The sequence below is a fragment of the Podarcis vaucheri genome, assembly GCF_965113315.1.
Source record: "Podarcis vaucheri genome assembly, chromosome: 7".
In the NCBI taxonomy this organism is placed as follows: Eukaryota; Metazoa; Chordata; class Lepidosauria; order Squamata; family Lacertidae; genus Podarcis; species Podarcis vaucheri.
The window spans coordinates 47,278,548-47,291,829 of record NC_138765.1 but is presented as its reverse complement, the minus strand read 5'-3'; the positions used below and the strand labels follow the sequence as shown (position 1 = coordinate 47,291,829).

Below are 13,282 nucleotides of genomic sequence, written 5' to 3'. Positions count from 1 at the left end.
TAGGATGTAAATCAGATCAACCAAAGGCCTGGTCAAAAAGGAACCTTTTTGCCTGGCACCTAAAGGTGTATAATGAAGGCACCAGGTGAAATTCCCTGGAGAGAGCATTCCACAGATGGGGAGCCACTGCCAAGAAGTCCCACTCTCATGTTGCCACTCTCTGGACCTCTCAACCACTCGCTCCAGAACCCTGCTCAGGAAAGGGAGATTAGCAACTGGCTGGTAGTTAGTTGGGCTTTCCAAATCCAGGGAAGGTTTCTTAAGGAGTGGTTTTACCACTTCCTCCTTCAAACAGGCAGGGACCACCCCTTCTTGTAAAGAGGCATTGATCACCTCCCTGGCCCAAGATGTGCGAGGGTCTAGAGTGCTAGTGGTCATCCTGATTGATATGAACACCTTGTCCACATCCTCGAGCCATCCAACACAACAGGACTAGACTGTGCTCAGGACAACCCATGATATTTATCTGCTTTAACAGCAGAGTCAAAGTCTTGGTGGGTGCAAGCAATTTTATCTTCAAATTGCTTTGCAAACAAGTCACAGCAAGCTACCATTGGTTCTCCCACCTCCTTTGGGCCAGCCTGTAAAAGGCCTCATACAACCCAGGAAATCTCTGCTGGACGACATAATGAGGATGCAATGGAGGCAGCAAAGTATGCCTTCTTTTCTGCCTTCGCTGTCACTAGGAAGGCTCAATAATGAGCCCTTACCAGTGTTCAGTTGCATTCATTCAGATCTTTCCTCCACTTGCATTCAAGCCGTCTCACAACTTGTTTCCTTGCCCTAAACTCTGGAGTGTACCGGGGGTCCAAATGGGCTCCACGAAGTAGGAGAGGGCACTCGGGGCGATTGTGTCAATAGTCCGAGCCATTCAGCTGTTTGAGAGGTCGGCCAGGTCTTCACAGGGGTGCCAGTCCTATCAGCCAGAAATACCCCCCCCCAGATTCATTTGGAATCCCACTGGATCCATCAGCCTACGAGGGCAGACATTCCTTATAAGTCCCCGCCTCTGTGGAGGGGGAAAGGTGCTGACAGCCAAAATCTCAACAAGAGGTGATCTGACCATGACAAGGGTCTGATGTCAATGTCCCCCCACCTTCAAAGCACCCTCTTCCTGCCCAGTCAAGAAAACAAGTTCCAGAGTGTGGCCTGTCATGTGCATTGGGCCCGTGACATGTTGGAACAGCCCCATGGTTGTCATGGTGGCCATCAAGTTCTGGGCTGCTCCAGCGCCAGCTGCCTTGGCATGGATGTTGAAGTCTCCCAGAACCAGCACTCTAGGAGTCCTGAACACCACCTATGTGACCAGCTCTATCAGCTCAGGCAGGGAGACTGCTGGGCAGTGAGGCAGGCAGAATCCTTAATCTGTCCCTAATCTGCCTTTGTAATGTCACAAGGTTGCCACCAGAAATGTTTGCCTGGAGAAAAGGGCAATCTGTATGGCAAGGCAACTCAAATAAATCTCATAGGGGCAGCTATTGCTAGCCACTGTAGCAAAAAATGTTCTTAATGTGAACAATGGAGAGCTTTTTTCCCTCAAAACACAAGATGGTCCACACACAGCCTCATGGGGAGCATGGAAGGAATCTCTGCTTGGGTAGATATGGATTGACCACAGCTTGAAAAAAGTGATACCAACCTTGTGGAAATCTATGAAACTCTGTGCAAACTGAGACTGATAGATCGACTTGCTCTCAAAGCAACTGTGTGAGAACTGCTGTTTTGTGTGAACTAGTCCTTAGTTACCTGGGAGGAGTCTCAAATCATGGTTTTTTTTGTGAGAAACAGAGAGATTCATTAAGTGAGTTTTAGAATTCTTGGAGGAAGGGACTATTAGAAGCTAAAGTGCTGGGATTGAGTGTCAGGTTTCAATATCACTCTTTAATATATAGAAATGCTAATGGTCACATGAAGGCACAGTACCCATGAGCAGAGGAATCCAAAATCTCAAGAAACCTCTTTCTTCTGACTTCTTCCCTCCCCGCTCTCTCAGACAAACCACTCACTAACTAGACAAGACTAGCTAAACTTGACCTGGAGTCACACTTGAAAATGCAGATTACAGTTTAAGAAAGCAAGTTTTTGGTCATGTTCTTCCTCTACATATTTTTGGGGGTAGGGAAAGAAAGACTTTGATTTCCTTTATACACCCAACATGGTCATGTGATTGCTCTGGCTTGCTTGTATCTCTTTACATATCAATATTGTGCATGTTAATGCAATTAATGGAGAAATGGTGTCTGTGCAGAATTTTCGAAATGTGGCTAAAATGTCTGGGGAAACCAGGGCATATTGCGGCTCATATCGGAAGCGATGTGGTGGGTGGGTGGGTGGAGCTCTACAAAAGCAATTTTGTCTCCGGATTTTCACTCTTTGAAATATGGCAGCCCTATTTAAAGAAATATCAGACTTGTTTAATTCCAGCTGCCTTTTTCAGCAGCAGCTGCGTTTAGGAAGATGAGCCCATTGTGTTGCTGTTCTCTGGGAAGAAACCACCACCCCCTTCTTCATGCCAATGGGCCTTCTCCTTGCTACAACTATGTGGGTCAAGAGAAGCAATACACAAAGCAGTAGATTTTTTTAAAGACACCTCCCGCCTCTCTGTGGTTTCTTCATCATGGTGGACTTCCTTGTTGGAACTGCAGGTAAGAGCCGCTTGATCTTCTGCAGCAGCAAACTGTTTTCGACCTTAAACTGTGTGGTGACTGGAACTGGGGACCACTATGTGGGTATCTTAACTCAGATCCTCAGTATGTTGGTGGCAATCACTGCCTCCTGTCAAGAACTGGCAGGACACCAAGGAAGGGGAAGGGGATCCAGGCAAGGGGTGTAGCCACAACTGATACATGCCAGGACAAGCTGAAGATGGAGAATGGGAGGTTAGGGACTTAGGAGGTGCTCACAGGACATCAGAAGACATTGAAGGGGCAGCTGACAGTTCACAGGAGCCAGGGAAAGGGGACACATCACCAAAACAAGAGGTGCCCCCATCTCCATTGATACAGCAGGCTCTGAGGTGTTGTGAACAGTGAGAAGCATACCTCTAGGAAACTGAGACAGACAAGGGAACATAGCCCAGCTCATTAGTTGACCAGGCAGAGATCATGGGGCTTGTAGGTCTGAGGTTCGTGATCACTCAGCTAGATTAAGCTCAGGGCAAGTGAGGTTCACATACCTCATCAAGTGGAGAGACACAGCATTTCAGCTGGAGCAACCCTGGTGCATCAATCAAGATTGGAAGGCATAAAAGGGAAGCAATACTGAAGCTCTGTCTGTTTAATTAACTTTGTTGGTGGCCCATGTCTTGGCTGCTTTGGGAACTCCACTGGACTGTGACTTTCGGACTGAACCCAAGTTTTCCAACCCTGGATATTCTGCAGAGGTAGGAACCTGGCCTTGTGGTTTGACTTCAGACCTTGCTGTTTGTATTGGAATTGGGTCTGTATTTGATCATTTGGACTGTATGGATACTCTCTAGCATTGCCCTTGGGACTGTGTGCACTATTGGGACTTGCCTCTGGGTACGCCAGGGTTTGGGACACCTCTTGTGGGAGTGACTTCTGTAGTTTAATTATGTGCTGTGTAAAGTTTCCCAAAAGGTCTTCTGTTGTGGCTTACTGGAAGGGAGGGGTAAGGCAGCAGGGAGATTGGAGTGGTGAAAACGGGTGCTTCTGCTGGTGCATTTGCACTGTGCTGACCTCCTCACCACCTCTCCCTTTGAGTATGCAACAACAATCTACCTGCAACTGTAGTGGATCCACTCCTGCCCTGCAAACCAGTTCTAGTATCAAAATATGTTTTGCATGCAGAAGGTCTCAAGCTCAGACCTGTTCTCAAGTTCAGTTCTGTTGCTTGACACATCCCTGATATATTACTAAATATTTTTAATACAGACCAGAGTGTATTACTATTGGAATGAGTTTTTACATTTTTTTTCTTTAATAACTACATTAGATGAATATGTTGGACCCATTTTACATATGCAATTCCATTGTTCTTTGAAAGATAGCGGTTTGTAAATCCCTTTTCCAATTTCCTCTTATATGTATCATCATAGGATGAGGTTTCCATTACAGTATTATAAATTTTTGAAAGGAGCCCTTACATAATGAAAGCATGGTTAATATTAATTGTTTAAATTCAATCAAATTCTTCATTATTTCAGAACCTCTTTGTACTGCAATCTGTAGATACTGAAAAAAGAAGGGTTTTCTTGTATTCAATCTTTCCCTTCATTATAAGTTACAAACTCCAGTGAAACAATCAGCCAATCTTATTAGGATAGCTTGTTCCTGCTCATTAAAAGTCACTCACTATTTTAGCTGTAGAACACTTCTTATTATAAATTACTTTTTATTTCCACCTGGTAAAAATCAACCCCAAATTGATGGATCTCATGAATAAAGACCCCTACAGCGCTCCTGAACTCAACTGATTTTTATACTCTGAATGGAAGTTTCAATTCATTTACCCTAGTTGTTGTTCAACTAAGTCTTTTCACATTAAAATTAGCCTCCTGATTAAATGGAGACTCACAAAATAGGAGGAACCAATATTCAAACTAGAAGAGACATGCAATTGCTTGTATATTAGATGTGACATGCAATTGGATACAGACTGCTGGGTCAGATGGGTCGTTGGCCCAATCTATCTAATGCAGAAGTCCGTATGCAATTGCAAGGGGAAGAGAGAGACCACTTTCATTGCAAAATTGTTGGTTTGATCATGGCTCTCACAGAATCGCATCTAGTTTGGCCCTAGATATTGTCAACAAGCAACACACTCTCTAAATGCAAAGAAAAGCATTACTCACATGCCTTTCATGTGCACATTGTTACCAGGATGTCTTGGAGGCAGGGTTGGTCCATGGTCATTCTCACATGTATTTATTTTAAGCCTGTTCCATCCTGTTTGGGAGTTACAGTGGTACCTCACTAGACGAATGCCTCGCAAGACGAAAAACGCGCAAGACGAAAGAGTTTTCCGTTTTTTGAGTCGTTCCGCAAGACGAATTTCCCTATGGGCTTGCTTCACAAGACGAAACGTCTTGTGAGTTCTTGCGAGTTTGTTTCCTTTTTCTTAAAGCCGCTAAGCCGCTAAGCCGCTAATAGCCGTGCTTCGCAAGACGAAAAAAACGCAAAACGAAGAGACTCGCGGAACGGATTAATTTCGTCTTGCGAGGCACCACTGTAATATAATTTTCTTCTTCTAAAAAGGCAGTATGTAAGAGCAAGTAGCCCATCTAGTTTAAGCATCCTGTTCTCACAGTGGCCAACCAGATGCTGATGGGAAGACCTGAGTGCATAATGCCTCAGTCAGTGATGCTACAGCTTATCCTTCAGGGCTGGTGTGAAAATGTGCATTTAAATAGCACTTAAATGTATTTTTATCATAATATATTATGAATACACATATTAATATTTTAAATGAATTTTTGTTCAATGTACCCATTTCTGAACTATTTTATCTTAAAATACACATTTAAAATGAATACAGGTACAGTCTTTTGAGATAAGAACACTATCACAAAATTCAGAAAAGTGTGAAATTTGAAGAATAATTATATTCTGATCCATGAATTAATTTGAGAGTTCAGATTGCTTAAAAATGTAGAGCAAATAAATTTATTCTCCATCCCTGCTTGGTGAAGAGCTGCTCTCTCAATCTTGTTCTTCTTTCCTCAAGCAGTTGTGTGGTTGCCTGCGGTTGTTTGAAGAGAAACTTCAGTACATAGCCTCCTCTTCACATGTACGGCCTCCATGCAACTGAATGTTTAGGGTGTGGAACAAGGACATGAGTAAACCACGTTCAAATATCTAACCATGGAAGGTCCGCAGTGGTGGTTTGCTTAAAGTTCCCAGGTTCAATCTTAGGCATCTCCAAGTGCATCTCAGAAAGAAAGAAAAACCCTACCTTAGCAGCTGCCAATCCATGTAGCTGGACGTGTACTGGGCTGGAGGGACCAATGATATGCCTTAGTACAAAACAACTATCAATGTCAATCTTCAACAGAATTTGTATGAATGCTATCAAAAACAAGGGGGAATGGAGCCCATACAGTGGTGCCCCGCAAGACGAATGCCTCGCAAGACGGAAAACTCGCTAGACGAAAGAGTTTTCCGTTTTGGAGGTGCTTCGCAAAACAAATTTCCTATGGGCTTGCTTCGCAAGACGACAATGTCTTGCGAGTTCCTGCTGGGTTTTTTCCTCCCCCCCTTTTTTCTAAGCCGCTAAGCCGCTTATCAGCTGACCCGATCAGCAGATAAGCCGCTAATAGCGCTAATAGCGCTAATAGCGCTAATCCGCTAATCCTTCAATGGGCTTGCTTCGCAAGACAAAAAAACCGCTAGACGAAGAGAATCACAGAACGGATTCTTTTCGTCTTGCGAGGCACCACTGTAGGTCTCTGAGAATCTATTTTTGTTACTGTCTTTTACCAAACCTGGCACAGACCAAGTAGTCCTTAATTAAGATGGGGAAGAGTTGGTGAGATGCACCAGTCACTCTGCTTGCATACTAAAATGTGCATTTCCCCTTTTCTTCCTTGCCAGAATGAAGCAGTAAATATTCCCCTCTGTCCCCATGTTAATTAGCTGATCCCAATGTATCTACAGAATTATCTGTTCGTTATTACTGCTTAGGCCCCATTACTTCACTAAAAAGAAAAAAGAGTCTACCTGTAATGAGACAAAACTCTGGGAACAGCTCACAAATCAATAAGCCACAGAGGTATAGCATTAGTGGCAGGCTTTTCTCCCTTTATCACCTGGACTTTTTGACTTGAGGAACATCCATGCCAATTTATGGCATAAGAGACCATCCCCTATTCCAAGGATATTGCAATCATTTGTTTTTACAGTGGTGCCGGGATAGAGAGAGGTGAGGAGCTGGGCAGGAGTGGATAATCTTTTTTCAACCTGAGGGTCACATTGCATTTCAAGGCGACCTTCTGAGGGCTGAAAGTGGGCAAGGCCAAATACAAAAGCAGATGGGAGAACGAATGTATTGTTTTCTCCTACACAGTGTCTCACACCCCTCTCTATCATGTGAGTCAGGCCTATATTACACATACCACCGCTGAGGTCTAACTCAAAACAGCCTCTATAACCAGGAGTGGGGGACTTGTGGCCCTCCAGTTATTGTTAAATTTCATCTCACATCTGTCCCAGTCATGGGTCGTGGCCAATGGTAAGCTGTGGCCCAGCAATGTCTTGAGGACCATAGGTTCCCCATCCCTGTTCCACACTGTCCCTTCCTCCATTTTTATTTATTCAAATCAGTTAAACAAATCTTGTCAAAGTCCAAAAGCTCTGTGACATTCTCTCCAACAAGCAGCTCTAGCTTTAAATCCTTGCCCACAACAGTATTTTCACAATTGGCTAAACTCAGCAAGTGGCCTCTGGTCTTCATTTCAAATTTATGAGGGCAAAAGTCATACCACTTTCAATCACTTTTTTTTCTTACTGTGGTGCCAGATTAATTTAAAGCAGGTCCAACTGATAAAATCATAGATCAAGGGGTCATGGCAAAAAGAGAAAAGTAAATCAATAACTTGCAAATTCAAGAATAGCTTTTCAAATATGTCTTTACATCCTCAGCTTCCTTTCACTCTCCTGGCTGGTAATCAAAATTATTTCTTCCTTTAATAAAAAAAACAAAACTCAAATGCAACAGAATCTCTGTAACACAGCATGGGGATATATTTTTTTACTTAGCTTGAAGAGCATTGTTGCTGATGGTTGCAATTAAATAGTTACAGTATAAACTGCATAGCATCCAAACAAAAGGCATATAGTGACAACAACCAAAGTAAAGCAGCATAAATACCTGTGTGGAAGTGACTGGAATATATAAGAATATAAGAAGAGAAAACACCTCAAGATGAGACCAGTCTAGTCCAGTATCTTGTTTTCACAGTGTCCAAGTAGATGTCTTCAGGAAGCCCAAAAGCAGGGTCTGAATGCAACAGCACTTTCTCCACTTGCAATTCCCCATAACTGGTATTCAGAGGTGTTGGAAGACACAAATGTTGCCTATTTCTCCCACGTTTTTCTTCTCCTGGCTTGGTTAAGCAAGAAGCTACTCAATAGGACAGCAGCAGCAGATGTGGAGTGTTAACAGAGACAAGCACAGCAGCCACATGAAAGGCAGGATACTGGAGTGTCAGAAAGAGGTCCCAAAGAACTTACAGGATGTAGAAGGAGACTAAAAGAAAAAAGGTTTGCAATTTATGGGAGCACAAGTGGTTCAGTCACACTGGGTGCTGCAAGGGGTGCTGCAAAAAATGATTTAGGGTGGAGCGTGAAAGGTGTGGGACGCTGAATTTTGACATTGCGTAGGGTTCCACTGAAATTTGAGAACCCATGGTCCACCACTGGTGAGGAATAGAGAATGAGAGGCTGCAAGGGAAGCTAGAAAGCGCAGAGACTATAAGAATTCTGCATTGCTAAGCCCAATAACAAGGCAGCAAGAAAAGAAAGAGCATGTGCTGTGGAATGGCTCCACTACAGAAAATAACAATGGGTGTAGGTAGAGAAACCTATACTACAGAAAAAAGCTAATTCTGCTGCTACTGCGCCCACACCAAATTGACTTCCCTACCATTTTGGTAACCAGCATCCACCTTGACATTGAGAAGTCAGAAAAGCAGTGTAGGGCCCATTCTACACTGCCCAACTAACTGCTACTGAAAAAAAGAAATCAAATCCTTGTTTCCCTCAATGTTATTTTTAGCTGTTAATTCCTTCAAGATGAGCAGGAATTTGAAATACCTGGATACTATATGTTTCTCTTTAGTGTTTTCGTAAGGCAAGGAAAGCTCTCCACAATTTGGCCTGCACATTATCTTCTGGTTGCCCTCTCACATCTGATTTCTATCACAGTCCTAAAAACAGCATCTCTCTGCAACAACTGGGGCACATAAATGCAACATTTCAGTGTTTGCAGATCCAGAAGCTGTAGAAACAAATGGCTGCATTCAAGGGAGAAGGAGGAAGCCTCGCTGACAGTAGAATGCAGCATTCTTCTGGGACAATCTTGTGAGGAAAGCTGCAGGCCAAAGAGATGACATATGTGATAGAATATGGGATGTGGGGAATTAAAGGGGGAAAATGAACTTTTCTTCTAAAATAAGATTTGTTGGTGACAGAAGGAAATATGTGTCAGTTTCATTTGTGAGTGGAGGAGGCAAATAAAGAGACCAGACAACAGTTGCTGGAAGTAAAATAGGGCCATTTTTTAAAACACCAGGACAAACTTTTTGACAGTAAGAGCTGTTCAACAGTGGAACAGACTCCCTCAGAAGATAGTGGACTCTCATTTATTGGAGGTTTTTAAGCAGAGATTTGATGGCCATCTGTTATGGATGCTTTAGTTGAGATTCCTGCACTACAGAGGCTTGGACTAGATGATGCCTGAGGTCCCTTTCAACTTTACAATTCTATGATCCTGTGTGGAAATATAATTTTATAACAAGCTACTAAGCTTGACATTCTGGGCATGCCACCCAGCTTGCTGAAGATGAGGTGTATACTGTATTTGTCTAACTTTCCCAACTTCCTGACTCTTCAAGTGAGAATGTGGGTCTTCCAGACTTATGTCCCCTCAGTGCCCCAGAACTCCAAGTCTGTTTTAGGTTATCCCAAACAGTGGTCTTTATCCTTCCAATATGTTCCAAAATGCACTCTTCCAAAGAGGCCAGGGAAATGAGTTTTCTTAAATACCCATCATGGAGAAAAATCAATGTTGATCATTTGTATCTTCTGTGGGACCTTTCGGCCATGAAAACAACACAGAAACAATCCATTTGTTTCTTTGAGAGTGAAAAAAAGAAGTCTTACTACGAAATTCTTGCTACCTGGGAGTGTGTTGATTGACACACTGGGAGAAGCCCCTTCTCAGAGAGGATGTCCAATGGAACATGGCTGGTGATTGGCAGCCATTTCTGATATTTTGAATCACTATGTTTATATTGAATTGTATTGATTTTGTGAGGAATATGTTTCTTTTTTTTATTTATAGGATGATTTTTATATGATTGTAATGTTTGCTAAATTTAAATGTATTTAAATGTCATGGTTATCATTGTGAGAACTCAGCATTCTCGTAGGAAAAGCAGAATACAAATAAATAAAACTGCAGCATGCGTGTAAAATGTGAGCACCATTCACCCAAGGTGCTCACCTGCTGATTTTCACTGTTCCCACAAATAGGTCTTTGAACCTTGCTCCCAGTCTCCTTGTTCCCCTAACTAAAATGCCTGGTCCCTTTTCTCTAAATACTCAAAGTGCTGCTCACAGTTGTCATATCCCCTTTCTTGCCACTCTCTGTAAGAATGTTCCTTTTCTAAATTAAATTCTCTCTTGCTGTACAACTTCCATCATCAGTTTATTTTCTAGTCACCCCTCAGCCCTCTGATATATGTTGCCTTCGCCACAATCTCCATTCTCCTCGTCTGAAATCATGATTAAACTTGGCAAATTTACTCCTCTGAGTTTGTCTGTAGCTTTCCTGAGGCTGGGGGTGGGTGGGCATCACTTTGTGTTCTGGCTGTGAGCAGTTGATGGACAACCAAGAGGTCTTGTTCTTTGCCTCTTGCTAGCCCCTGAGGGAATCACTCTGTTCCTTGGTTCACAGTCAGGAGAATGAACAGAGAAAGGAAGAGGCAAAGATTCTTGCTTTGATTTTCACTGAATATCTAGAATGTTTTCATTAGCGGCTGATCAAAATAACAAAAGAACAGATTATCTTGATAGATTAAACCTATTTCTTTCTTGCTTTTCTTTTCTTTTTTTTAAAAAAACCTTTGCTCATATTATAGCAACATCAGTTAATTAGAACAAAAATATATTTTGAACCTAGGGATGAGCATGAAAGAACTGAGAAATTTCAGTGGTTAAACACTTTTTGCTTCGCACAAATTTTCAGAGCCGATCATACAGAGTTATAGTCTTTTATTTAGTATTTTGGAAGCAACTAACTATTTTGAAAAATGCCACCAGTGCTGATTCATATTTTTGTTATACTTGTTTATTTGACCTCCATTATTTGGACTAATTGTAACAGCATTTCTCTCTCTCTCTGACTCTTTATCTTCCTGTATACATAAAAATGTAATGTGATTGTGCAGCGCCCATTGCAAAAGTTTTTGTGCCTCATCGCTAGCTACCCTGGATCTGCATGAAGCCAGGGTGGGGGTAGGAAAACAAAAGAGAAGGTAGATTACACAGCAGCAGTGGCAATGCTACGGATGTGAGATGGGAGGGAGACTGACGGGGGGAAGTGGTGGTTTAAAACAACAGCAGAGATTTGAATAAAGCAGGGATGGAGAGACACAGATATAAATGGCACTATTAAACAACAGTAGAGGAGAGGTTTGAGTACAGTGAAGGAGTTTGGAAAGGTTCCATTATGTTAACTTGTGAGGGTTAGCTTCTGTTTTGTACCCATCTCTACTCTTCTAGTTAAAACAGGTTTGATTGGTTTTTCTTTCTTTTCTTTTCTTTTCTTTTCTTTTCTTTTCTTTTCTTTTCTTTTCTTTTCTTTTCTTTTCTTAACCAACCCCCTCAGCATCTCTCTATCAAACTTCTGTTGTTGTTTAAAACCACAATTTTCACCTCGGTGTTCCACTGCCCCCACGTTACTTAAACCTTTGCCATTGTTTGAGTACAGAGAGAAGGAGGCATTGAAAGGGGGGAAAATGTTGGTTTTAAACTTCTGTCTTTTCCATTCTTCATCTGCCTTGTGTGAGAGAGATAAAGGATATGAAGCCCTCAAATAGTCCATAGTACCTTCCCACATCATGCATTTCGCTCCCGGTATCATGTATTCTATTCAACATTAAGTTTCAGATTCAGTGTAGAAACTTAGAGGATTTTTTATTTTTATTTTTTATCTTTTTGCAATACTTCATCCTGGCAGGTGAGGTAAAGCTGCTCCTGCTTATACATGGAAGAGCAGTAAGTGATTCTCTTCTTTGGCAATCTCTCATAGCCGAGTAAGATAGTCTTCCATAAACATGGTTTTAACAATGAGTCCGTAAGTGACTGTGGAGGCCAATTCTGGATCCACACATCCTTCCACAGTGGGGACATCAGTTTCCGGGTGGGAGTTGATCAAGGTGTGGATTTGCCAAGTGTGCCTTCCTCTTAGCACATTTCTTCCTTGTGTCCTGAGTTTGAGTGTCTTCAAAGCCCATGACACCTTGGTAAAAACTGTTCTCCAATTGGAGCACTCTCAGGCCAGTGTTCCCCAGTTGTCAGTGTTTTTAAGATTTGCCTTGAGACAGTCTTTAAACCTCTTTTGTTGACCAACATTATGCTTTCCATTTTAAAGTTCGGAATAGAGTAGTTGCTTTTGAAGACAATCATCAGGCATCCACACAACATGACCAGTCTAATGAAGTTGATATTGAAGAATCATTGCTTCAACACTGGTAATCTTTGCTTCTTCCAGTACACTGGTATTAGTTCACCTGTCTTCCCGAGTGATGTGAAAAAAATTTCAAAGACACCATTGATGGAATCTTTCAAGGAGTTGAGGATGGCGTTTGTAAGTGGTCCATGTTTCACAAGCATACAGTAAGGTTGGTAGTACAATAGCTTTGTAAACAAGCATTTTGGTTTCCCTGCAAATGTCCTGGTCCTCAAACACTCTGCACTTCAATCGGGAGAAAGCCACACTCACAGAGCTTGGCCCTTGTGGAGAGATAACTGCCCAGGTAGGAGAAGTGATCAACATTTTCCAATGTTACACCACTGAGTTGGATTTGTGGTGCTGCAGAGGGGTTATTTTGTACTTGTTGGTGCAGCACTTTGGTTTTTTGAATGTTGAGGGATAGGCCAAGCTTTTTGTAAGCTTCTGTGAAGATTTTTAGGATGGTTTGGAGGTCATCCTCTGAGTGTGCACACACTACGTTGTCATCAGCATACTGAAGCTCTATGACGGAAGTTCAAGCCCTGTACCTTAAGGTGTGTGAAATGCAATGGGTTGTATTCCCACATAAGCATGCATTGGCTTGGGCTAGTGCTGTTTAGTGTCAGGTTTACAGAATTTTTGAGTAATCCAGGTGTTTGGGATCATGCCTAATATCAGATTTCTGTATGTTGTGGAGATACTTTTTGAGAGAGTCAATGGGACCAAGCGGGACCAAGCATCTCCTCTCTCTTGAGCCATCACTCCCTCCATTTCTGAGGCTCAGGCTGTGAGTGTCATTGCTTATATAGGTCAAACAGCACACCTCATGCTCCAGAGTGTTAGAATGCTCAAGGATGCAGAAGTTGAA

The 13,282-nt window shown here is 42.4% G+C and overlaps 1 long non-coding RNA gene across 1 annotated transcript in view; it reads left to right on the top strand.

Moving 5' to 3' along the window:
- LOC309537523 overlaps positions 1–12,937 on the top strand; it is a 940,942-nt gene extending 928,005 nt beyond the window's left edge. Inside the window, exon 3 of the long non-coding RNA XR_014221953.1 lies at positions 12,689–12,937. This is a non-coding gene — a long non-coding RNA (uncharacterized lncRNA). The remainder of the gene's footprint in view (positions 1–12,688) is intronic.
- The last annotated feature ends 345 nt before the right edge of the window (positions 12,938–13,282 follow it).